The following is a 24,159-nucleotide window of genomic DNA, read 5'->3' as shown; positions in this document are numbered from 1 at the left end:
ATCCCTCTCATCACCACCTACTCTCCCTCGGCCGTGCGGGTCGCCAAGAAGGTCAAAGACCACTTCCGGACCTTTGCGGAGAGTAGCGGGAGGCTGCCGGGGCGCTACGTGGTGCCGGCCTACCGTAAGAACCCCAACTTGAATGATCTGTTGGTCAGGGCCAGGGTCAGCTCACTGAGAGACCCGCCCTCCACTAGGAGGGACACCCTTGTCCGCCACTCACAATGGTTGGTGAACCCCCACAACCGCAAGGTTTTCCAGCCGTTGTGCCGTGGCGGCCGACACACCCGGAACTGTGTGTACGTGATTCGGTGCCAACGATGTGGCGATATGTACGTGGGCGAGACGGGCAATACCTTAGCTAGTAGATTCGCCCAACACAAGTACAACATCGTTAGGCATAAAAATACCAACACTCACCTGGTTCAGCATTTTCTCCGACACGGGTGGTCTTCCGTCCGGGCGACTGTCGTAGAGACGGATCCCAAATGGAGCCTCGCCCAACGCCACCGGGCGGAGCTCCTTTGGATCTCCAAATTGGGCACCAGACATCCAGGGGGCCTAAATGAGGTGTGAGTGTGAGCCCGTTGGATTGTGACGGACAGTGCACATTCCCGTTTTTCCCTTCTTTATTTTTCCCATACCCCCCACCCCCCCTCTTCCCTAACCCTAACCATTCCCTTCTCCTTACCTAAAACCTACCCCCAAACCTAACCAGCCAGTGCCTCCAATCCTCTTACGGCTCTCACTCTCCCTCGCTCGCCCTCCTGGACCTGCCAAAACAGACAGAAAACGCATTAAATATACTCACTTGGGGATGGGATACAATCGGAGCATCATATCAAGGGGAGGTAACAGGGAATATATACCTAAAACCTACCCCAACCCCAATCCTAAAACCTAACCCTAACCCTAACCCTAACCCTAACCCTAACCTCGGGTACGGTACACATACGTACATTCAGAGCATTACACTAAGGGGAGCCTACTGGGAATATCCTCTCCCAACTCTCTGTTTAATACTGAAGCCCTAGGTCACACATCCAGGGTACTTTCTGTATTATTTCTATTTGAATGTACTAGTGTTTGTCTATTATTATATATATATATATATATATATACATATATATTTATTATAATATATTATATAATATTTATACCATATTACATTGTATTATATTATATATCATATAACAATAACAATGTCTATCATTTCATGTTATTGTTTTAGCAGACAGGATTTTGCAGTAGCATCCTGGGGCTTCAGAGGGTCACTGTTGTCTTCTTTTTACACTTGTGTTGTGGTCAAGACTTCTATTTTGAAGGCCAACTTGTGTTTGACGTGGACCCCACCCCTTCATTTAAATGTTATATTGCTATTAACACCTTTCTCCTGCAATACCTGTTTTCACTGCAAGGATAAAAGGTTGACTTTAGCCTACCTGCCGTGCTAACCTGCTAATACTCTACAAACGAGTCAGGCCTGATGAAGGTATCTTACCGAAACGTTGCCATCTGACTCGTTTCATGTAAATATACATTTTCTACTTTTTTCATATTTTTCTGACACATTGTAGTATTTTTCTTGTATTTGTTTACTTGCCGTGTCCAGTTGAAGGCCTGGTCGCGGCGCGACGCTTTCGTTCCACTAGTCGCTATTTTCTGTAAATAAACAGCCTATTTTTGATACTACATGTGCTATTTTTACTCACGAGATATTCCGGTGGCTCATTAGCGCGAGATACAGCATATTTTTGAACAAAAAAGTATATCTCACCGTTTATGCAGCCAGCCATCAACCGGAAGTGATTATCTTGACCTCGGCGGAAGTCCCGCCTCCGAGCATTCCGTTCTCTCTTTTTCACAAAGGAAACGGATAAAGACAATTTATTTTTATAAAGCGAACAAACCTTTTTTCGCCAACCAGTTTTTTACATCATCCACACCAGCGACATATTAAAATAATTTTGCAATATGTCGGATGGGTCCGAATACGACTGGCTTCCGGTCAGGTCGGGGCGAAGACGCGCACGGCGACGTCAGGCTGCGCCTTCAGAGTGGCTCGCCCAGGATGATGAACGTTGTCATTATGACCAGGAGGAATATTTTTCTCAGTGGGATGAGCAGCGGCCCCAGAGGTCTTATGCGGATGTAGCACGGGGACGGCAGGATTCCTATCCGCGTCGCCCCTACCCGCAGACACGCCGCCATTTTAATGATCTACACCCAGAGGAGCGCCGCAGCGCCCCTCAGTGGAATTATAGGAGAAACACACGCCAAAATAGGAATTTTGTGCCTTCAAGACAGCACTCCCAGGAGTACTTTAGGCCACAATATTCACCTCAAAGACGTCCCCGCTATCCTCCTCCCCCCAGGGGGACACGGAGGAAACGCCGGGATGCTTCCAGGAGGAATGGGCGCTCCCGTAATACCAGTAGAGACATGGACTCTAGGCCTCCCAGACATTATTCTCAGGACTATTTTTTACCTGAACATTGGCCTCAAAGACGTCCCCGCAATCCTCCCCGTCCTAAGAAGACACGCAAGAAGCGTCAGGACGCTTCTCGGAGGACTGCACCCCCTGACAACTCCACAACGTCCATGGAGGGGAATTTAAAAGCACAGTGTTTTTATAATATTATCAAAATAACACATCATTTGAATAATGTTACAAAAGACACTCACCCCCAGTCCATAATAAAAATGGAAGAGACGCTTGCCACCATGATCAAACCAGCGGTCTCCAACCCTGACGTTGAGACGCTTATCAGGTGCAATGCCAGGACTTGGGCATTAACGACGGTTGAGGTTTTAAGAGACCATTATAAAAACACTCTACAAGTGGAATTGGACAAGATAACCAGTTTTATTGACGAGGTTTGGAGACCCGCTTTTCAGCTGGCCTCTACATGGGCCAAGAAACATCTGGGACGCAGACTGATGGGGGACACCCTCGGGAAGGCCGAGGCTCTGATCGTCGCGGCCTTCGCCGACCCCCCTGTCAACGCGGAGGTGGTACGCCCGGCCCAGTCCTTGCCGGTCCAGACCGCCACCCGGGTATCGGTGGGCACCCATACTGACCCTACGGGCCCTGACGGGGCTCCTGGGGTGGTACGGGCTAGCAGCCCTCCGGCTCGGGTCGTCGCCCGGGTCTCGGTGGCTACCAGCACCGACGCCGTGGCTCCAGATTGGTCTCCTGAGGTGGATCGGGATGCAATCCCTCCAGCACGGGTTGCCCCGATCTTCCTTCCTCGTCGACCGGAACCACCCAAGGAGCAGAGGGTGACACAGCCCCGGGCCACGGACAGCGGGCCTGCCCAGGACACCCTCGGCGAGGCTCCGCCCACCCAGCTTATTCCTGCATCTCGCAGGAGGCTTCCTCTGGGATCACCTGCAAGACAAGACACACAGGAGACCCCCACTCAGACCGAGGACGACGATGACTCACCACGTGGGTCCACAAGCTCCGGGGCGGATCAAACCCAGGACACCCCCACCCATACAGAGGACGACGATGACTCACCAGGGGGACCCACGGTCTCCTCGCCTCTCCTGATCGACTTTCGGGATGAAGAACAGGAGCGGGGGCTTTCTTCGGTGATGTCCCCTCGTTACTCTTCCGCGACCCCCGACTGGTCCCCTCTCCAGCCTGAGACGGCAGATGAGACGGCACCACAGGGTGAATTTTCACCACGGGGGCCCACACTTTCCGGGGCTCCTATGGTGGACTATGAGGACTCACCCTTGCAGCGGACGCCTCCTCAGGAGACGCCCCCTCAGGAGATGCTTCCTCAGGAGTCCCCCGATTGGGCACATTTGTTCCCTGGGGCACTAAAAAGGAAGCCACACAAGAGGCCTTCCGTCCCAGATACTCCACAACACCTGTCTATTCCAGAATGTGTCGAGTTGGTAGAGGATACGACTAGTGCCTCCCCCCGTAGACCCACTAGACACATGGTCTCGAGTAGGAGGATGATGGATTGGAAGTTGTCGGCCAACAAGAAATTCTTGGTGATCGGCGACTCCAATCTGTCCCACCTACCACCTTTTTACGTCGACGACCTTCAGATCGACAGTTACCCGGGCGCCAGTTTTAGACACGCGGAGGCCATCCTACGCAAGACCGTAATTGCTGCACCGGTTGAAGTGTTGGTTCTAGCCTTTGGGATCAACCATCGTGAGCAGAAAGTTAAGGAGACCGCTATTAAGCAGCTCCAAGGGGCACTCAGGATGGCCGTGGCTACCTTCCCACGGGCCCGAGTGCTAATCCCCCTGATTAACTATTCGGCCGCTTTGCCCGTTGAGCAGAAAGACAACCTCGGGCGGCTGAATAGTTTAATCAGGAACAATTATGCTCACATCCCGGCTCTCGACAGCCGGGACTTTGAGACCCAACCCGACCTGGTCCACTGGACTCGGGACACGGCCAAGTTGATGCTCAAGCACTGGCTTGACTTTTTAAACTTGGCATCCCCATAATCCCGATCGCTCGGGGGGGTAATAAGAACGTGATAAATTTGGCCCATAATTTCACGCCAACCCCCTTACAAATCTCCCTCCTTAATAAGGGCCTCAACTTCATTCCTTCCACTAATCTCAGTAGCGACTGGCATCATCAACTTCAATTTGACCTCCAGCGCTACCACAGACGTGTCAAACTTGAGGTATACTATGAGAAACAAGATTCTCTCGGACCTACACCGTTCACAGCCCGTTCCGGCTGGGAGCCCTCACCTGGACTTATGCCTCCGGAATTCCAGGCTATGGTCCGGTCCGACGGGCTCTCCATGTCCGGTTCGGGTTGCGCACCTGCGGTCGCTCCCAATTTGACACGCGGAGAAGTCGAGGCCCTTCATAGTCTAAAAACAAACAAACATATTGTGATCAAACCAGCCGACAAGGGGAGTGCTGTTGTCATTTTTGACAGATCGCAATACATATGGGAGGGTTCTCGGCAGTTGAGTGACATGACGTATTATAAACCACTGCCGGAACCTATTTATCCGCAAACTATTCCCATGGTAGAAAAGATTCTGGATAATCTTCTACTTAAAAAATTTATCAATTTTAAACAACATAGGTATCTCATGGGGGAGCCGGATCCTCGCCCCCGCAGGTTCTACATGCTCCCTAAAATTCACAAGGAGCCAGACAAGTGGAGCAAGCCCCACGAGATCCCTCCGGGGCGACCCATTGTGTCTGACTGCGGCAGCGAGACGTACAGAACGGCGGCGTTCATCGATCATTATCTGACGCCGCTTTCCGTTCTGCACGACAGCTACCTCAGGGATACCTATGATTTTATTGATAAAATCAAGAAGGTCTGCATTCCCCCAGATGCCATTTTGTTCACCATCGACATTGACAGCCTGTATACAAACATTGATATAAATGAGGGGATACAGGCTGTCAAAAATGTCTTCTACAGGTACCGCGACGTTAGCAGGCCCGAAAAGGAGCTCCTGCAGCTCCTCGACATTAATTTGAGGAGAAACGACTTTGAGTTTGACGGTCGTTTCTACCTCCAAATTAAGGGCACTGCTATGGGCAAGAAATTTGCACCGGCGTATGCCAACATTTTTATGGCAGAGTGGGAGACCTCTGCCTTGGCCGCCTGCCCAAAACGTCCTCTCCACTACTTCCGGTACCTGGATGACATCTGGGGTGTCTGGACCCATTCCAGTGAGGAGTTCAGCGTGTTCTTAAACACGCTGAACACTCACAATAAAAATATCACCATCAAGTCGACCACGAGCAACACATCGGTCGACTTTTTGGACACCACGACATTCAAGGGTCCCGACTTTGCCGACACGCAACACTTGGACATCAGGGTGTTCTTCAAGGAGACCGACACCCACGCGCTCCTCTTCAAAAGCAGCTTCCACCCCAAGCATACCTTCGCGGGGTTGGTGAAATCCCAATTGTTGAGGTTCCATCGTGTCTGCACCAGAAGGGAGGACTTCCTGACGGCCTCGAGGACCCTCTTTTCTGCCCTGAAGGGGAGGGGCTATTCCAGGTCCTTCCTCCGACGGCAGTTGAGGGTCTTCTTGGACCCGAAGGGGCCTCCCCCTGGGACCGACATGATCCCTCTCATCACCACCTACTCTCCCTCGGCCGTGCGGGTCGCCAAGAAGGTCAAAGACCACTTCCGGACCTTTGCGGAGAGTAGCGGGAGGCTGCCGGGGCGCTACGTGGTGCCGGCCTACCGTAAGAACCCCAACTTGAATGATCTGTTGGTCAGGGCCAGGGTCAGCTCACTGAGAGACCCGCCCTCCACTAGGAGGGACACCCTTGTCCGCCACTCACAATGGTTGGTGAACCCCCACAACCGCAAGGTTTTCCAGCCGTTGTGCCGTGGCGGCCGACACACCCGGAACTGTGTGTACGTGATTCGGTGCCAACGATGTGGCGATATGTACGTGGGCGAGACGGGCAATACCTTAGCTAGTAGATTCGCCCAACACAAGTACAACATCGTTAGGCATAAAAATACCAACACTCACCTGGTTCAGCATTTTCTCCGACACGGGTGGTCTTCCGTCCGGGCGACTGTCGTAGAGACGGATCCCAAATGGAGCCTCGCCCAACGCCACCGGGCGGAGCTCCTTTGGATCTCCAAATTGGGCACCAGACATCCAGGGGGCCTAAATGAGGTGTGAGTGTGAGCCCGTTGGATTGTGACGGACAGTGCACATTCCCGTTTTTCCCTTCTTTATTTTTCCCATACCCCCCACCCCCCCTCTTCCCTAACCCTAACCATTCCCTTCTCCTTACCTAAAACCTACCCCCAAACCTAACCAGCCAGTGCCTCCAATCCTCTTACGGCTCTCACTCTCCCTCGCTCGCCCTCCTGGACCTGCCAAAACAGACAGAAAACGCATTAAATATACTCACTTGGGGATGGGATACAATCGGAGCATCATATCAAGGGGAGGTAACAGGGAATATATACCTAAAACCTACCCCAACCCCAATCCTAAAACCTAACCCTAACCCTAACCCTAACCCTAACCCTAACCTCGGGTACGGTACACATACGTACATTCAGAGCATTACACTAAGGGGAGCCTACTGGGAATATCCTCTCCCAACTCTCTGTTTAATACTGAAGCCCTAGGTCACACATCCAGGGTACTTTCTGTATTATTTCTATTTGAATGTACTAGTGTTTGTCTATTATTATATATATATATATATATATATACATATATATTTATTATAATATATTATATAATATTTATACCATATTACATTGTATTATATTATATATCATATAACAATAACAATGTCTATCATTTCATGTTATTGTTTTAGCAGACAGGATTTTGCAGTAGCATCCTGGGGCTTCAGAGGGTCACTGTTGTCTTCTTTTTACACTTGTGTTGTGGTCAAGACTTCTATTTTGAAGGCCAACTTGTGTTTGACGTGGACCCCACCCCTTCATTTAAATGTTATATTGCTATTAACACCTTTCTCCTGCAATACCTGTTTTCACTGCAAGGATAAAAGGTTGACTTTAGCCTACCTGCCGTGCTAACCTGCTAATACTCTACAAACGAGTCAGGCCTGATGAAGGTATCTTACCGAAACGTTGCCATCTGACTCGTTTCATGTAAATATACATTTTCTACTTTTTTCATATTTTTCTGACACATTGTAGTATTTTTCTTGTATTTGTTTACTTGCCGTGTCCAGTTGAAGGCCTGGTCGCGGCGCGACGCTTTCGTTCCACTAGTCGCTATTTTCTGTAAATAAACAGCCTATTTTTGATACTACATGTGCTATTTTTACTCACGAGATATTCCGGTGGCTCATTAGCGCGAGATACAGCATATTTTTGAACAAAAAAGTATATCTCACCGTTTATGCAGCCAGCCATCAACCGGAAGTGATTATCTTGACCTCGGCGGAAGTCCCGCCTCCGAGCATTCCGTTCTCTCTTTTTCACAAAGGAAACGGATAAAGACAATTTATTTTTATAAAGCGAACAAACCTTTTTTCGCCAACCAGTTTTTTACATCATCCACACCAGCGACATATTAAAATAATTTTGCAATATGTCGGATGGGTCCGAATACGACTGGCTTCCGGTCAGGTCGGGGCGAAGACGCGCACGGCGACGTCAGGCTGCGCCTTCAGAGTGGCTCGCCCAGGATGATGAACGTTGTCATTATGACCAGGAGGAATATTTTTCTCAGTGGGATGAGCAGCGGCCCCAGAGGTCTTATGCGGATGTAGCACGGGGACGGCAGGATTCCTATCCGCGTCGCCCCTACCCGCAGACACGCCGCCATTTTAATGATCTACACCCAGAGGAGCGCCGCAGCGCCCCTCAGTGGAATTATAGGAGAAACACACGCCAAAATAGGAATTTTGTGCCTTCAAGACAGCACTCCCAGGAGTACTTTAGGCCACAATATTCACCTCAAAGACGTCCCCGCTATCCTCCTCCCCCCAGGGGGACACGGAGGAAACGCCGGGATGCTTCCAGGAGGAATGGGCGCTCCCGTAATACCAGTAGAGACATGGACTCTAGGCCTCCCAGACATTATTCTCAGGACTATTTTTTACCTGAACATTGGCCTCAAAGACGTCCCCGCAATCCTCCCCGTCCTAAGAAGACACGCAAGAAGCGTCAGGACGCTTCTCGGAGGACTGCACCCCCTGACAACTCCACAACGTCCATGGAGGGGAATTTAAAAGCACAGTGTTTTTATAATATTATCAAAATAACACATCATTTGAATAATGTTACAAAAGACACTCACCCCCAGTCCATAATAAAAATGGAAGAGACGCTTGCCACCATGATCAAACCAGCGGTCTCCAACCCTGACGTTGAGACGCTTATCAGGTGCAATGCCAGGACTTGGGCATTAACGACGGTTGAGGTTTTAAGAGACCATTATAAAAACACTCTACAAGTGGAATTGGACAAGATAACCAGTTTTATTGACGAGGTTTGGAGACCCGCTTTTCAGCTGGCCTCTACATGGGCCAAGAAACATCTGGGACGCAGACTGATGGGGGACACCCTCGGGAAGGCCGAGGCTCTGATCGTCGCGGCCTTCGCCGACCCCCCTGTCAACGCGGAGGTGGTACGCCCGGCCCAGTCCTTGCCGGTCCAGACCGCCACCCGGGTATCGGTGGGCACCCATACTGACCCTACGGGCCCTGACGGGGCTCCTGGGGTGGTACGGGCTAGCAGCCCTCCGGCTCGGGTCGTCGCCCGGGTCTCGGTGGCTACCAGCACCGACGCCGTGGCTCCAGATTGGTCTCCTGAGGTGGATCGGGATGCAATCCCTCCAGCACGGGTTGCCCCGATCTTCCTTCCTCGTCGACCGGAACCACCCAAGGAGCAGAGGGTGACACAGCCCCGGGCCACGGACAGCGGGCCTGCCCAGGACACCCTCGGCGAGGCTCCGCCCACCCAGCTTATTCCTGCATCTCGCAGGAGGCTTCCTCTGGGATCACCTGCAAGACAAGACACACAGGAGACCCCCACTCAGACCGAGGACGACGATGACTCACCACGTGGGTCCACAAGCTCCGGGGCGGATCAAACCCAGGACACCCCCACCCATACAGAGGACGACGATGACTCACCAGGGGGACCCACGGTCTCCTCGCCTCTCCTGATCGACTTTCGGGATGAAGAACAGGAGCGGGGGCTTTCTTCGGTGATGTCCCCTCGTTACTCTTCCGCGACCCCCGACTGGTCCCCTCTCCAGCCTGAGACGGCAGATGAGACGGCACCACAGGGTGAATTTTCACCACGGGGGCCCACACTTTCCGGGGCTCCTATGGTGGACTATGAGGACTCACCCTTGCAGCGGACGCCTCCTCAGGAGACGCCCCCTCAGGAGATGCTTCCTCAGGAGTCCCCCGATTGGGCACATTTGTTCCCTGGGGCACTAAAAAGGAAGCCACACAAGAGGCCTTCCGTCCCAGATACTCCACAACACCTGTCTATTCCAGAATGTGTCGAGTTGGTAGAGGATACGACTAGTGCCTCCCCCCGTAGACCCACTAGACACATGGTCTCGAGTAGGAGGATGATGGATTGGAAGTTGTCGGCCAACAAGAAATTCTTGGTGATCGGCGACTCCAATCTGTCCCACCTACCACCTTTTTACGTCGACGACCTTCAGATCGACAGTTACCCGGGCGCCAGTTTTAGACACGCGGAGGCCATCCTACGCAAGACCGTAATTGCTGCACCGGTTGAAGTGTTGGTTCTAGCCTTTGGGATCAACCATCGTGAGCAGAAAGTTAAGGAGACCGCTATTAAGCAGCTCCAAGGGGCACTCAGGATGGCCGTGGCTACCTTCCCACGGGCCCGAGTGCTAATCCCCCTGATTAACTATTCGGCCGCTTTGCCCGTTGAGCAGAAAGACAACCTCGGGCGGCTGAATAGTTTAATCAGGAACAATTATGCTCACATCCCGGCTCTCGACAGCCGGGACTTTGAGACCCAACCCGACCTGGTCCACTGGACTCGGGACACGGCCAAGTTGATGCTCAAGCACTGGCTTGACTTTTTAAACTTGGCATCCCCATAATCCCGATCGCTCGGGGGGGTAATAAGAACGTGATAAATTTGGCCCATAATTTCACGCCAACCCCCTTACAAATCTCCCTCCTTAATAAGGGCCTCAACTTCATTCCTTCCACTAATCTCAGTAGCGACTGGCATCATCAACTTCAATTTGACCTCCAGCGCTACCACAGACGTGTCAAACTTGAGGTATACTATGAGAAACAAGATTCTCTCGGACCTACACCGTTCACAGCCCGTTCCGGCTGGGAGCCCTCACCTGGACTTATGCCTCCGGAATTCCAGGCTATGGTCCGGTCCGACGGGCTCTCCATGTCCGGTTCGGGTTGCGCACCTGCGGTCGCTCCCAATTTGACACGCGGAGAAGTCGAGGCCCTTCATAGTCTAAAAACAAACAAACATATTGTGATCAAACCAGCCGACAAGGGGAGTGCTGTTGTCATTTTTGACAGATCGCAATACATATGGGAGGGTTCTCGGCAGTTGAGTGACATGACGTATTATAAACCACTGCCGGAACCTATTTATCCGCAAACTATTCCCATGGTAGAAAAGATTCTGGATAATCTTCTACTTAAAAAATTTATCAATTTTAAACAACATAGGTATCTCATGGGGGAGCCGGATCCTCGCCCCCGCAGGTTCTACATGCTCCCTAAAATTCACAAGGAGCCAGACAAGTGGAGCAAGCCCCACGAGATCCCTCCGGGGCGACCCATTGTGTCTGACTGCGGCAGCGAGACGTACAGAACGGCGGCGTTCATCGATCATTATCTGACGCCGCTTTCCGTTCTGCACGACAGCTACCTCAGGGATACCTATGATTTTATTGATAAAATCAAGAAGGTCTGCATTCCCCCAGATGCCATTTTGTTCACCATCGACATTGACAGCCTGTATACAAACATTGATATAAATGAGGGGATACAGGCTGTCAAAAATGTCTTCTACAGGTACCGCGACGTTAGCAGGCCCGAAAAGGAGCTCCTGCAGCTCCTCGACATTAATTTGAGGAGAAACGACTTTGAGTTTGACGGTCGTTTCTACCTCCAAATTAAGGGCACTGCTATGGGCAAGAAATTTGCACCGGCGTATGCCAACATTTTTATGGCAGAGTGGGAGACCTCTGCCTTGGCCGCCTGCCCAAAACGTCCTCTCCACTACTTCCGGTACCTGGATGACATCTGGGGTGTCTGGACCCATTCCAGTGAGGAGTTCAGCGTGTTCTTAAACACGCTGAACACTCACAATAAAAATATCACCATCAAGTCGACCACGAGCAACACATCGGTCGACTTTTTGGACACCACGACATTCAAGGGTCCCGACTTTGCCGACACGCAACACTTGGACATCAGGGTGTTCTTCAAGGAGACCGACACCCACGCGCTCCTCTTCAAAAGCAGCTTCCACCCCAAGCATACCTTCGCGGGGTTGGTGAAATCCCAATTGTTGAGGTTCCATCGTGTCTGCACCAGAAGGGAGGACTTCCTGACGGCCTCGAGGACCCTCTTTTCTGCCCTGAAGGGGAGGGGCTATTCCAGGTCCTTCCTCCGACGGCAGTTGAGGGTCTTCTTGGACCCGAAGGGGCCTCCCCCTGGGACCGACATGATCCCTCTCATCACCACCTACTCTCCCTCGGCCGTGCGGGTCGCCAAGAAGGTCAAAGACCACTTCCGGACCTTTGCGGAGAGTAGCGGGAGGCTGCCGGGGCGCTACGTGGTGCCGGCCTACCGTAAGAACCCCAACTTGAATGATCTGTTGGTCAGGGCCAGGGTCAGCTCACTGAGAGACCCGCCCTCCACTAGGAGGGACACCCTTGTCCGCCACTCACAATGGTTGGTGAACCCCCACAACCGCAAGGTTTTCCAGCCGTTGTGCCGTGGCGGCCGACACACCCGGAACTGTGTGTACGTGATTCGGTGCCAACGATGTGGCGATATGTACGTGGGCGAGACGGGCAATACCTTAGCTAGTAGATTCGCCCAACACAAGTACAACATCGTTAGGCATAAAAATACCAACACTCACCTGGTTCAGCATTTTCTCCGACACGGGTGGTCTTCCGTCCGGGCGACTGTCGTAGAGACGGATCCCAAATGGAGCCTCGCCCAACGCCACCGGGCGGAGCTCCTTTGGATCTCCAAATTGGGCACCAGACATCCAGGGGGCCTAAATGAGGTGTGAGTGTGAGCCCGTTGGATTGTGACGGACAGTGCACATTCCCGTTTTTCCCTTCTTTATTTTTCCCATACCCCCCACCCCCCCTCTTCCCTAACCCTAACCATTCCCTTCTCCTTACCTAAAACCTACCCCCAAACCTAACCCTAACCCTAACCCTAACCCTAACCCTAACCCTAACCCCTAACCCTAACCCTAACCCTAACCCTAACCCTAACCCTAACCCTAACCCTAACCCTAACCCTAACCCTAACCCTAACCCTAACCCTAACCCTAACCCTAACCCTCGGGAGGAGCGACTGATTGCAGTTGGGAGCGCAAGCCACGCCCCCTGCAGGCTCTTCTATAAAACCTCGTTTTGCAATTCTGGCTCATTTTTCCTCCAGCAGATGAGGGGACATCTTGCTCAGAGAGAGGTAATGAGGCCAATTTCTCAAAATTTCATGCCTGATGAGGTCATGCAGACCGAAACGCGCGTCGCATGATGAAATTTGATTGAATAATGTGTCTGACGCCACGTTCGGCGGTGTTCGTTCGGGGTCCCTGGGGGGTGTGCGTCTGGTGGGGGGTCACTGGGCGGATTGTTGATGGACAGTGCCTAACCCTAACCCTACCCCCAACCCTAACCCTAACCTTAACCCCCAACACCTAACTAGCCCGTGCCTCCGGTCTGTCCGTTGGGTGGCGCCCTGCCCTTCGTACGGCCCCCTGGTGGCTCTGTTTGGCATCGTTTGAGTGTGGTGTTGGCCGATTGGCAGACCCAATTAAGAAAAAATAGGGGTCAGAGGTCACAGACATGGAGAACTTATCTGGATTTTTTTCTTGAAGTGATTTAATGATTTAATACTTCTTTAATTGTGTGTGGTGATATTGACTTGATATTTACTTGTGTGCAGTGCTGTGATATTAGAGTGCTCCACCCAGCTGGTCTGGATGAATTATACTTACCTTCTGGAGTGATTATGTAACCAGGTAGTTCTCTTTTGTCTGTGGAGTGACTAAGTATTGCAGTTGTGTGCAGACGCCACCTGCAGGCACTCGGGAGGAGCGACTGATTGCAGTTGGGAGCGCAAGCCACGCCCCCTGCAGGCTCTTCTATAAAACCTCGTTTTGCAATTCTGGCTCATTTTTCCTCCAGCAGATGAGGGGACATCTTGCTCAGAGAGAGGTAATGAGGCCAATTTCTCAAAATTTCATGCCTGATGAGGTCATGCAGACCGAAACGCGCGTCGCATGATGAAATTTGATTGAATAATGTGTCTGACGCCACGTTCGGCGGTGTTCGTTCGGGGTCCCTGGGGGGTGTGCGTCTGGTGGGGGGTCACTGGGCGGATTGTTGATGGACAGTGCCTAACCCTAACCCTACCCCCAACCCTAACCCTAACCTTAACCCCCAACACCTAACTAGCCCGTGCCTCCGGTCTGTCCGTTGGGTGGCGCCCTGCCCTTCGTACGGCCCCCTGGTGGCTCTGTTTGGCATCGTTTGAGTGTGGTGTTGGCCGATTGGCAGACCCAATTAAGAAAAAATAGGGGTCAGAGGTCACAGACATGGAGAACTTATCTGGATTTTTTTCTTGAAGTGATTTAATGATTTAATACTTCTTTAATTGTGTGTGGTGATATTGACTTGATATTTACTTGTGTGCAGTGCTGTGATATTAGAGTGCTCCACCCAGCTGGTCTGGATGAATTATACTTACCTTCTGGAGTGATTATGTAACCAGGTAGTTCTCTTTTGTCTGTGGAGTGACTAAGTATTGCAGTTGTGTGCAGACGCCACCTGCAGGCACTCGGGAGGAGCGACTGATTGCAGTTGGGAGCGCAAGCCACGCCCCCTGCAGGCTCTTCTATAAAACCTCGTTTTGCAATTCTGGCTCATTTTTCCTCCAGCAGATGAGGGGACATCTTGCTCAGAGAGAGGTAATGAGGCCAATTTCTCAAAATTTCATGCCTGATGAGGTCATGCAGACCGAAACGCGCGTCGCATGATGAAATTTGATTGAATAATGTGTCTGACGCCACGTTCGGCGGTGTTCGTTCGGGGTCCCTGGGGGGTGTGCGTCTGGTGGGGGGTCACTGGGCGGATTGTTGATGGACAGTGCCTAACCCTAACCCTACCCCCAACCCTAACCCTAACCTTAACCCCCAACACCTAACTAGCCCGTGCCTCCGGTCTGTCCGTTGGGTGGCGCCCTGCCCTTCGTACGGCCCCCTGGTGGCTCTGTTTGGCATCGTTTGAGTGTGGTGTTGGCCGATTGGCAGACCCAAGTAAGAAAAAATAGGGGTCAGAGGTCACAGACATGGAGAACTTATCTGGATTTTTTTCTTGAAGTGATTTAATGATTTAATACTTCTTTAATTGTGTGTGGTGATATTGACTTGATATTTACTTGTGTGCAGTGCTGTGATATTAGAGTGCTCCACCCAGCTGGTCTGGATGAATTATACTTACCTTCTGGAGTGATTATGTAACCAGATAGTTCTCTTTTGTCTGTGGAGTGACTAAGTATTGCAGTTGTGTGCAGACGCCACCTGCAGGCACTCGGGAGGAGCGACTGATTGCAGTTGGGAGCGCAAGCCACGCCCCCTGCAGGCTCTTCTATAAAACCTCGTTTTGCAATTCTGGCTCATTTTTCCTCCAGCAGATGAGGGGACATCTTGCTCAGAGAGAGGTAATGAGGCCAATTTCTCAAAATTTCATGCCTGATGAGGTCATGCAGACCGAAACGCGCGTCGCATGATGAAATTTGATTGAATAATGTGTCTGACGCCACGTTCGGCGGTGTTCGTTCGGGGTCCCTGGGGGGTGTGCGTCTGGTGGGGGGTCACTGGGCGGATTGTTGATGGACAGTGCCTAACCCTAACCCTACCCCCAACCCTAACCCTAACCTTAACCCCCAACACCTAACTAGCCCGTGCCTCCGGTCTGTCCGTTGGGTGGCGCCCTGCCCTTCGTACGGCCCCCTGGTGGCTCTGTTTGGCATCGTTTGAGTGTGGTGTTGGCCGATTGGCAGACCCAAGTAAGAAAAAATAGGGGTCAGAGGTCACAGACATGGAGAACTTATCTGGATTTTTTTCTTGAAGTGATTTAATGATTTAATACTTCTTTAATTGTGTGTGGTGATATTGACTTGATATTTACTTGTGTGCAGTGCTGTGATATTAGAGTGCTCCACCCAGCTGGTCTGGATGAATTATACTTACCTTCTGGAGTGATTATGTAACCAGATAGTTCTCTTTTGTCTGTGGAGTGACTAAGTATTGCAGTTGTGTGCAGACGCCACCTGCAGGCACTCGGGAGGAGCGACTGATTGCAGTTGGGAGCGCAAGCCACGCCCCCTGCAGGCTCTTCTATAAAACCTCGTTTTGCAATTCTGGCTCATTTTTCCTCCAGCAGATGAGGGGACATCTTGCTCAGAGAGAGGTAATGAGGCCAATTTCTCAAAATTTCATGCCTGATGAGGTCATGCAGACCGAAACGCGCGTCGCATGATGAAATTTGATTGAATAATGTGTCTGACGCCACGTTCGGCGGTGTTCGTTCGGGGTCCCTGGGGGGTGTGCGTCTGGTGGGGGGTCACTGGGCGGATTGTTGATGGACAGTGCCTAACCCTAACCCTACCCCCAACCCTAACCCTAACCTTAACCCCCAACACCTAACTAGCCCGTGCCTCCGGTCTGTCCGTTGGGTGGCGCCCTGCCCTTCGTACGGCCCCCTGGTGGCTCTGTTTGGCATCGTTTGAGTGTGGTGTTGGCCGATTGGCAGACCCAAGTAACAAAAAATAGGGGTCAGAGGTCACAGACATGGAGAACTTATCTGGATTTTTTTCTTGAAGTGATTTAATGATTTAATACTTCTTTAATTGTGTGTGGTGATATTGACTTGATATTTACTTGTGTGCAGTGCTGTGATATTAGAGTGCTCCACCCAGCTGGTCTGGATGAATTATACTTACCTTCTGGAGTGATTATGTAACCAGATAGTTCTCTTTTGTCTGTGGAGTGACTAAGTATTGCAGTTGTGTGCAGACGCCACCTGCAGGCACTCGGGAGGAGCGACTGATTGCAGTTGGGAGCGCAAGCCACGCCCCCTGCAGGCTCTTCTATAAAACCTCGTTTTGCAATTCTGGCTCATTTTTCCTCCAGCAGATGAGGGGACATCTTGCTCAGAGAGAGGTAATGAGGCCAATTTCTCAAAATTTCATGCCTGATGAGGTCATGCAGACCGAAACGCGCGTCGCATGATGAAATTTGATTGAATAATGTGTCTGACGCCACGTTCGGCGGTGTTCGTTCGGGGTCCCTGGGGGGTGTGCGTCTGGTGGGGGGTCACTGGGCGGATTGTTGATGGACAGTGCCTAACCCTAACCCTACCCCCAACCCTAACCCTAACCTTAACCCCCAACACCTAACTAGCCCGTGCCTCCGGTCTGTCCGTTGGGTGGCGCCCTGCCCTTCGTACGGCCCCCTGGTGGCTCTGTTTGGCATCGTTTGAGTGTGGTGTTGGCCGATTGGCAGACCCAAGTAAGAAAAAATAGGGGTCAGAGGTCACAGACATGGAGAACTTATCTGGATTTTTTTCTTGAAGTGATTTAATGATTTAATACTTCTTTAATTGTGTGTGGTGATATTGACTTGATATTTACTTGTGTGCAGTGCTGTGATATTAGAGTGCTCCACCCAGCTGGTCTGGATGAATTATACTTACCTTCTGGAGTGATTATGTAACCAGATAGTTCTCTTTTGTCTGTGGAGTGACTAAGTATTGCAGTTGTGTGCAGACGCCACCTGCAGGCACTCGGGAGGAGCGACTGATTGCAGTTGGGAGCGCAAGCCACGCCCCCTGCAGGCTCTTCTATAAAACCTCGTTTTGCAATTCTGGCTCATTTTTCCTCCAGCAGATGAGGGGACATCTTGCTCAGAGAGAGGTAATGAGGCCAATTTCTCAAAATTTCATGCCTGATGAGGTCATGCAGACCGAAACGCGCGTCGCATGATGAAATTTGATTGAATAATGTGTCTGACGCCACGTTCGGCGGTGTTCGTTCGGGGTCCCTGGGGGGTGTGCGTCTGGTGGGGGGTCACTGGGCGGATTGTTGATGGACAGTGCCTAACCCTAACCCTACCCCCAACCCTAACCCTAACCTTAACCCCCAACACCTAACTAGCCCGTGCCTCCGGTCTGTCCGTTGGGTGGCGCCCTGCCCTTCGTACGGCCCCCTGGTGGCTCTGTTTGGCATCGTTTGAGTGTGGTGTTGGCCGATTGGCAGACCCAAGTAACAAAAAATAGGGGTCAGAGGTCACAGACATGGAGAACTTATCTGGATTTTTTTCTTGAAGTGATTTAATGATTTAATACTTCTTTAATTGTGTGTGGTGATATTGACTTGATATTTACTTGTGTGCAGTGCTGTGATATTAGAGTGCTCCACCCAGCTGGTCTGGATGAATTATACTTACCTTCTGGAGTGATTATGTAACCAGATAGTTCTCTTTTGTCTGTGGAGTGACTAAGTATTGCAGTTGTGTGCAGACGCCACCTGCAGGCACTCGGGAGGAGCGACTGATTGCAGTTGGGAGCGCAAGCCACGCCCCCTGCAGGCTCTTCTATAAAACCTCGTTTTGCAATTCTGGCTCATTTTTCCTCCAGCAGATGAGGGGACATCTTGCTCAGAGAGAGGTAATGAGGCCAATTTCTCAAAATTTCATGCCTGATGAGGTCATGCAGACCGAAACGCGCGTCGCATGATGAAATTTGATTGAATAATGTGTCTGACGCCACGTTCGGCGGTGTTCGTTCGGGGTCCCTGGGGGGTGTGCGTCTGGTGGGGGGTCACTGGGCGGATTGTTGATGGACAGTGCCTAACCCTAACCCTACCCCCAACCCTAACCCTAACCTTAACCCCCAACACCTAACCCTAACCCTAACCCTAACCCTAACCCCTAACCCCTAACCCTAACCCTAACCCTAACCCTAACCCCCACCCCCCCCTCTTCCCTAACCCTAACCATTCCCTTCTCCTTACCTAAAACCTACCCCCAAACCTAACCCTAACCCTAACCCTAACCCTAACCCTAACCCTAACCCTAACCCTACCCTAACCCTAACCCTAACCCTAACCCTAACCCCCTAACCCTAACCCTAACCCTAACCCTAACCCTACCCTAACCCTAACCCTAACCCTAACCCTAACCCTAACCCTAACCCCTGCAGCACTCATATAAAGCCTCCTCCTGCCAGAACGGCTCATTCCCTCTCCAGCAGTCGATGAGCAAGCATCCTGCTGTGGAGAAACAGGGAAGCCGACAGCCAGGGGATTAGAAGCGCCCCACCTACTAGGGAACTAGAAGAGTCCCAGTAGGCATGGCTCAGCCAGCCTGACGAGGTCTGAAAGACCGAAACGCGCGTCGCTGGATACCAATCCAACATGTGTTTGACACCGCATTTGACGCAGACTCGGATTGCTTTCTTTCAGGGTCCTTGGAGGGTCTTGCGGTTGGTTTGGACGTTGCCTGGACAGGTTGTCCACGGACAGTGCCTTTATCCCCTTCCCCCACCCCCTACTCCTAAACCTAACCCTAACCCTAACCCTAACCCTAACCCTAACCCTAACCCTAACCCTGAGCGATAGCCCCGCCCCCTGCAGAACTCAATCACATAAATCCTCCTCCTGCCTTGCCGGCTCATTTGAGCTCCAGTTGTTGATGAGGGGACATCACGCTGTTGAGAAGAGTGACAAAAGCCGAGATATTTTAGCCTTAGGGGATTAGTAGTGCCCCATCTACTAGTGGAATTAGAAGTGTCCCGGTAGACAAAAGGTTCGCAGTAAAAAGATGGTGAACATCCTGCGTGATTCAAGTCATGCCTGAAGAGGTCCAGAAGACCGAAACGCGTCGCATGAAACATACTTGATTAGGTCAATGTGTCTGACACCGCGTCTGACGGTGTTCTTTCGGGGTCCCTGGGGGGTGTGCGTCTGGTGGGGTGTCACTGGGCAGATTGTTGACGGACAGTGCCTAGCCCTACCCCTTTCCCTAACCCTAACCCTAACCTTAACCCCCAACACCTAACCCTAACCCTAACCCTAACCCTAACCCTAACCCTAACCCTCACTGGGCGGATTGTTGATGGACAGTGCCTAACCCTAACCCTACCCCCAACCCTAACCCTAACCTTAACCCCCAACACCTAACCCTAACCCTAACCCTAACCCTAACCCCTAACCCTAACCCCAACCCCCACCCTCACCCTCACCCTCACCCTCACCCTCACTCTAACCCTAACCCTAACCCTAACCCTAACCCTCTAACCCTAACCCTAACCCCTAACCCTAACCCTAACCCTAACCCTTGATATTTACTTGTGTGCAGTGCTGTGATATTAGAGTGCTCCACCCAGCTGGTCTGGATGAATTATACTTACCTTCTGGAGTGATTATGTAACCAGATAGTTCTCTTTTGTCTGTGGAGTGACTAAGTATTGCAGTTGTGTGCAGACGCCACCTGCAGGCACTCGGGAGGAGCGACTGATTGCAGTTGGGAGCACAAGCCACGCCCCCTGCAGGCTCTTCTATAAAACCTCGTTTTGCAATTCTGGCTCATTTTTCCTCCAGCAGATGAGGGGACATCTTGCTCAGAGAGAGGTAATGAGGCCAATTTCTCAAAATTTCATGCCTGATGAGGTCATGCAGACCGAAACGCGCGTCGCATGATGAAATTTGATTGAATAATGTGTCTGACGCCACGTTCGGCGGTGTTCGTTCGGGGTCCCTGGGGGGTGTGCGTCTGGTGGGGGGTCACTGGGCGGATTGTTGATGGACAGTGCCTAACCCTAACCCTACCCCCAACCCTAACCCTAACCTTAACCCCCAACACCTAACCCTAACCCTAACCCTAACCCTAACCCTAACCCTAACCCTCTAACCCTAACCCTAACCCTAACCCTAACCCTAACCCTAACCCTAACCCTAACCCTAACCCACTATTTTTTACCTGAACATTGGCCTCAAAGACGTCCCCGCAATCCTCCCCGTCCCAAGAAGACACGCAAGAAGCGTCAGGACGCTTCTCGGAGGACTGCACCCCCTGACAACTCCACAACGTCCATGGAGGGGAATTTAAAAGCTCAGTGTTTTTATAATATCATTAAAATAACACACCACCTGAATAATGTGACAAAAGACACTCACCCCCAGTCCATAATAAAAATGGAAGAGACGCTTGCCACCATGATCAAACCAGCGGTCTCTAACCCTGGCATTGAGGCGCTTATCAGGTGCAATGCCAAGACTTGGGCAATAATGACTGTTGATGTTTTAAGAGACCATTATAAAAACACTCTACAAGTAGAATTGGACAAGATAACCAGTTTTATTGATGAGGTCTGGAGACCCGCTTTTCAGCTGGCCTCTACATGGGCCAAGAAACATCTGGGACGCAGACTGATGGGGGACACCCTCGGGAAGGCCGAGGCTCTGATCGTCGCGGCCTTCGCCGACCCCCCTGTCAACGCTGAGGTGGTACGCCCGGCCCAGTCCTTGCCGGTCCAGACCGCCACCCGGGTATCGGTGGGCACCCATACTGACCCTACGGGCCCTGACGGGGCTCCTGGGGTGGTACGGGCTAGCAGCCCTCCGGCTCGGGTCGTCGCCCGGCTCTCGGTGGCTACCAGCACCGACGCCGTGGCTCCAGATTGGTCTCCTGAGGTGGATCGGGAAGCAATCCCTCCAGCACGGGTTGCCCCGATCTTCCTTCCTCGTCGACCGGAACCACCCAAGGAGCAGAGGGTGACACAGCCCCGGGCCACGGACAGCGGGCCTGCCCAGGACACCCTCGGCGAGGCTCCGCCCACCCAGCTTATTCCTGCATCTCGCAGGAGGCTTCCTCTGGGATCACCTGCAAGACAAGACACACAGGAGACCCCCACTCAGACCGAGGACGACGATGACTCACCACGTGGGTCCACAAGCTCCGGGGCGGATCAAACCCAGGACACCCCCACCCATACAGAGGACGACGATGACTCACCAGGGGGACCCACGGCCTCCTCGCCTCTCCTGATCGACTTTCGGGATGAAGAACAGGAGCGGGGGCTTTCTTCGGTGATGTCCCCTCGTTACTCTTCCGCGACCCCCGACTGGTCCCCTCTCCAGCCTGAGACGGCAGATGAGACGGCACCACAGGGTGAATTTTCACCACGGGGGCCCACACTTTCCGGGGCTCCTATGGTGGACTATGAGGACTCACCCTTGCAGCGGACGCCTCCTCAGGAGACGCCCCCTCAGGAGATGCTTCCTCAGGAGTCCCCCGATTGGGCACATTTGTTCCCTGGGGCACTAAAAAGGAAGCCACACAAGAGGCCTTCCGTCCCAGATACTCCACAACACCTGTCTATTCCAGAATGTGTCGAGTTGGTAGAGGATACGGCTAGTGCCTCCCCCCGTAGACCCACTAGACACATGGTCTCGAGTAGGAGGATGATGGATTGGAAGTTGTCGGCCAACAAGAAATTCTTGGTGATCGGCGACTCCAATCTGTCCCACCTACCACCTTTTTACGTCGACGACCTTCAGATCGACAGTTACCCGGGCGCCAGTTTTAGACACGCGGAGGCCATCCTACGCAAGACCGTAATTGCTGCACCGGTTGAAGTGTTGGTTCTAGCCTTTGGGATCAACCATCGTGAGCAGAAAGTTAAGGAGACCGCTATTAAGCAGCTCCAAGGGGCACTCAGGATGGCCGTGGCTACCTTCCCACGGGCCCGAGTGCTAATCCCCCTGATTAACTATTCGGCCGCTTTGCCCGTTGAGCAGAAAAACAACCTCGGGCGGCTGAATAGTTTAATCAGGAACAATTATGCTCACATCCCGGCTCTCGACAGCCGGGACTTTGAGACCCAACCCGACCTGGTCCACTGGACTCGGGACACGGCCAAGTTGATGCTCAAGCACTGGCTTGACTTTTTAAACTTGGCATCCCCATAATCCCGATCGCTCGGGGGGGTAATAAGAACGTGATAAATTTGGCCCATAATTTCACGCCAACCCCCTTACAAATCTCCCTCCTCAATAAGGGCCTCAACTTCATTCCTTCCACTAATCTCAGTAGCGACTGGCATCATCAACTTCAATTTGACCTCCAGCGCTACCACAGACGTGTCAAACTTGAGGTATACTATGAGAAACAAGATTCTCTCGGACCTACACCGTTCACAGCCCGTTCCGGCTGGGAGCCCTCACCTGGACTTATGCCTCCGGAATTCCAGGCTATGGTCCGGTCCGACGGGCTCTCCATGTCCGGTTCGGGTTGCGCACCTGCGGTCGCTCCCAATTTGACACGCGGAGAAGTCGAGGCCCTTCATAGTCTAAAAACAAACAAACATATTGTGATCAAACCAGCCGACAAGGGGAGTGCTGTTGTCATTTTTGACAGATCGCAATACATATGGGAGGGTTCTCGGCAGTTGAGTGACATGACGTATTATAAACCACTGCCGGAACCTATTTATCCGCAAACTATTCCCATGGTAGAAAAGATTCTGGATAATCTTCTACTTAAAAAATTTATCAATTTTAAACAACATAGGTATCTCATGGGGGAGCCGGATCCTCGCCCCCGCAGGTTCTACATGCTCCCTAAAATTCACAAGGAGCCAGACAAGTGGAGCAAGCCCCACGAGATCCCTCCGGGGCGACCCATTGTGTCTGACTGCGGCAGCGAGACGTACAGAACGGCGGCGTTCATCGATCATTATCTGACGCCGCTTTCCGTTCTGCACGACAGCTACCTCAGGGATACCTATGATTTTATTGATAAAATCAAGAAGGTCTGCATTCCCCCAGATGCCATTTTGTTCACCATCGACATTGACAGCCTGTATACAAACATTGATATAAATGAGGGGATACAGGCTGTCAAAAATGTCTTCTACAGGTACCGCGACGTTAGCAGGCCCGAAAAGGAGCTCCTGCAGCTCCTCGACATTAATTTGAGGAGAAACGACTTTGAGTTTGACGGTCGTTTCTACCTCCAAATTAAGGGCACTGCTATGGGCAAGAAATTTGCACCGGCGTATGCCAACATTTTTATGGCAGAGTGGGAGACCTCTGCCTTGGCCGCCTGCCCAAAACGTCCTCTCCACTACTTCCGGTACCTGGATGACATCTGGGGTGTCTGGACCCATTCCAGTGAGGAGTTCAGCGTGTTCTTAAACACGCTGAACACTCACAATAAAAATATCACCATCAAGTCGACCACGAGCAACACATCGGTCGACTTTTTGGACACCACGACATTCAAGGGTCCCGACTTTGCCGACACGCAACACTTGGACATCAGGGTGTTCTTCAAGGAGACCGACACCCACGCGCTCCTCTTCAAAAGCAGCTTCCACCCCAAGCATACCTTCGCGGGGTTGG

General features: G+C 51.9%; 2 long non-coding RNA genes across 2 annotated transcripts; both read right to left on the bottom strand.

Annotated features, from left to right (window-relative positions):
* Positions 1-2,777: 2,777 nt before the first annotated feature.
* Positions 2,778-4,306, bottom strand: LOC133579588 (uncharacterized). Its single transcript, XR_009811912.2, has 3 exons — positions 3,743-4,306; positions 3,524-3,649; positions 2,778-3,391 (listed from the first exon to the last, which is right to left on the bottom strand). It is a non-coding gene; the product is annotated as an uncharacterized lncRNA (long non-coding RNA).
* Positions 4,307-8,863: 4,557 nt separating this feature from the next.
* Positions 8,864-10,395, bottom strand: LOC133579589 (uncharacterized). The gene is made up of 3 exons (XR_009811913.2): positions 9,829-10,395; positions 9,610-9,735; positions 8,864-9,477 (listed from the first exon to the last, which is right to left on the bottom strand). It is a non-coding gene; the product is annotated as an uncharacterized lncRNA (long non-coding RNA).
* Between the last annotated feature and the right edge of the window lie 13,764 nt (positions 10,396-24,159).

The sequence above is a fragment of the Nerophis lumbriciformis genome, unplaced genomic scaffold, assembly GCF_033978685.3.
Source record: "Nerophis lumbriciformis unplaced genomic scaffold, RoL_Nlum_v2.1 HiC_scaffold_40, whole genome shotgun sequence".
Classification (NCBI taxonomy): domain Eukaryota; kingdom Metazoa; phylum Chordata; class Actinopteri; order Syngnathiformes; family Syngnathidae; genus Nerophis; species Nerophis lumbriciformis.
This window is presented reverse-complemented; position numbering and strand designations above follow the sequence as displayed.